The sequence below is a fragment of the Taudactylus pleione genome, unplaced genomic scaffold, assembly GCF_031769625.1.
Source record: "Taudactylus pleione unplaced genomic scaffold, aTauple2 ptg000127l, whole genome shotgun sequence".
NCBI lineage: Eukaryota > Metazoa > Chordata > Amphibia > Anura > Myobatrachidae > Taudactylus > Taudactylus pleione.
Window position 1 is genome coordinate 9226201 of NW_028284529.1, and position 3489 is coordinate 9229689.

Below are 3489 nucleotides of genomic sequence, written 5' to 3' on the forward strand. Positions count from 1 at the left end.
GAGTGGGTGGACAAAGATGTCGGGGGAACAGGGTTTGGTGGATCAAGATGGCGGATGGGGGTGATAGCTTTGCACTTTGCAGCGTCAACAATTATAATTTTAATGACATTGTTTTTTCTGATTAAAGTACAGCATAATTGATGTGTTTAAATAAACTAAGCGAGAAAAGGTGCATATTGCGGCTATTCGTTTTAGAGTTGCCTGCATCTATACAGTCTAGGAAGGGGTCTTCAACCTTGACCCTCCAGCTGCTGTTGAACTACACATCCCAGCATGCACTGCCATAGTTTTAGCATGCTGTTATATCAAAAAGGTGGCAGTGCATGCTGGGATGTGTAGGTCCACAGCAGATGGAGGGCCAAGGTTGAAGACCCCAGGTAGTGTCTATAGCAAAATCAGCAGTTTGGAATAGTTACACCTAAATAAATAATTTAATGCATCTTCTAGTTGAATTGAAATAAATTGTTTTCCCTCCAGACCAAATTACTTATCAGCAAATTTGCTAGAATAGATGCAGCGAGACCACATTTTTATAACTGCATGATGCAAGTTTAACGGCAAATAGGTAGATCTGATGGTCATGTACAGTGCACGTGGGTCCTATGGTGCTCTGCCATTGATAGAGATGCAGTGATACCTCCAGGGTTTCCACACTCTGAAATAAAAAACAAGCCCAACCAATCCCAAAAAGCCTAACTTAGGTAGGGGGTGTTATTGTAATGAAAACAACAAAGTATATTCTTTATTTATTAAATAAATTCATATAAAGATATCAGGTATAGGTTTCGGAAACATCAATGATTGCTAACCATCGACTTCCGATGTCCATCTCTACTTTGCGATTACGTACGCACAGAGGATCCATTTGCAAAGTGAGTGTCATGTGGCCAGCATCTGGGGAAGGCAGGCGGGGGGGTGGTGGTTAGGTAAATGCAAGCGTGTCTGACCGTTTAAAAGCCATTCCATGGGCGTGCATAAATTAGAAATTGTGATTGCATTTGGAACATGAGAGTCTTCTGCGTGCATTGTTTGCGGCTGGTCAGACTTGCCGTACATGCTGAGTGACTGATGTGTATAGATGGTACCGACGCAGGAGTGTGACATTGGACGGATATGAGAAGGCGGCAGTTGGCGTCTTTATGCTGGCTGTGCTTTGGTAGGCATTAGCATATTTTCGTAGCTGCGTTCCGTGTGAAATTGCAGCTGCAATCACATTAGCGTCCACTGCTGAATCAGGCTCTTTGTCCCATTCCTGTCAATGAGCAATCCTAGCTTCTGAGACACACTTTTTCTGCCTCAACCCACATGGTATGGAATGAGCTCAATGGGCCTGATTCAGAGATGGGTGCAGTACTGAGGTTTATGGAGTTTGGGCCTGATTCAGCTGAACGCAGATTCCCAATGGTCAGGAATCTACGCAGGCGTCTGGCCTGTACAGAGCATGTGCAGTACAGGTCCTGTGTGAACGCACACAGAGTGGCAGCAGACTGTCAGTGATTGACAGTCTGCTGCCGTTTGGGTGCGGGAGGGGGGTAGCGACGGAAGAGGCCAGGATCTCCGTCAATGTTCCCGCAGATTATCTGATGTTGCATTGGACAACGCAGCTCGGATAAATAATGCATGCAGGAGGCGTGATGTCTCCTACTGCATTACCATAATTGCAAGGACGGAATTGCAAAGCTGAATCAAGCCCTTTGAGCGTTTATCGTAATCTGGGCATGCGTATGAGTTGCACTGCATATGCGTCAAGTTTAATATGTCGGTCACAGAAAGGATTTGTTAACAAAGTGTTTGACAGGCAGGAGCCGTTTGTCGTCAGCAACAGGAGGTGACGACTCAAACCTGGGCGTGTCGAGATAATTTTCGGGTCATGTCTCTGCGATCCCATATACCAGAGGTTCGCAAACGTGGTCCTCAAGGCTCCCCAACAGTGCAGGTTTTAGATATATCCATGGTTAAGCACAGGTGGTTATATCAAATTGACTTTGGTACTAATTAAATCACCTGTGCTCAACCATAGATATCTCTAAAACCTGAACTATTAGGGAGCCTTGAGGACCGTGATTGGGAACCTCTGCCATATACAGTGAAAATGACTCAGGTGCCTAATGCCTCTTTTCCACCAAAAACCTGGATCCGACCTGGGTTTTTGGACATGGTTCCAACCCAGGTCAGACCCCATTTACACTGCACTTTCGATCTGGGTTACTCCCAGGTCAGCCCTGTTCACACTGAACCCAGGTCTGCCCTGCTAAACTTGTGAGGTCATAAAAAGTGGGAGGTGGCTGCTCCACAACCACCAATCAGCTCATTTTAGGCATGACCCAGGTCGCACCATTTACACTGCACCATTACCTGAGTCCATCCTGGATCCAATCCTGGTAGCTACCTGGATTGCTGGGTCACTTGACCTGGGTTATTTTTCAGGGACCCTTTTACACTGAGCTGCGACCCTGGTAAACTCAGCAAAAACCCAGGTTTTTTTTTGCTCTGGTGTAAAAGGGGTATTAGTTTCCGTGGCCATTATGCACGACCATAGGGTTACTCAGAAGTCTGATAATCAACTGATCTGCGATTGAGCTGCCACATGGATTTGCGAAACTGCAGGTGGGCATCTCAATACAAGTTCCTGTAGCTGCAACATTTGCATTTTTACCCACAACCGCAATTCGCAGCTGCGACGGTATTAGCGTACATATCTGAATCAAGCTCAATGTCTCCATTGTTTGGCAATTCCAAAAAAGAAAGCTAAGTGCGTGAAGACTTCCATGTCTACACAGACCAGAGAAACAAATGGTGCACTTGGTTACTTAAACAAACTGAGCAGTTCTTAAAAATAGGATCAGTACTTATTAAACCATCACAAAGGGGCATATTCAATTGTCTGCATAATTTCGGCTGAAAAATTGACAAGGGTATTGTAACCAATTTTGAATTGCTGTGGGTATGCGCGCTCCCAATACCCGTGGTACTCAATTGAAAAAAAATTGGTTGCAAATTTGTTTCCTCCCAAAACCCGCAGGAAATCATAGAAAAAAATAGGGAACAGCTTGTACTATAAATAAATAAATTATTGGGTAAAAGTAATATTTTTTGTTACTTTCCCAAAGAAAAATATATTGCTCTTTAAAATGCATTAAATGGCTGATTAATGATTTCTTTTAAGTAAAATTTTTTAAACAATAAACTAATTTAGTTTAAATACACTATTTAAATGTAAAAAAAAAAAAGTGATTTGGGGGTAATTTTATGCCAAATTAAAAAAAAAAAATTAATAAAAAAGATAAAAAGCATTTATTTTTCATTTAAATAAATGCTTTTGGGGCACATAAATTACCTCAAAATCAAAAATTTAGTTAATTTGAGTCCATTATTGGTTTTAACAACCAATAATGACGTGTTATTATTGGACTAATTAAGCTAATTGGACATTACCAATTGCCTAATTTGGGGGGTTGTCCAAGGGGTTCTGAATCAAGTCCCTACAAT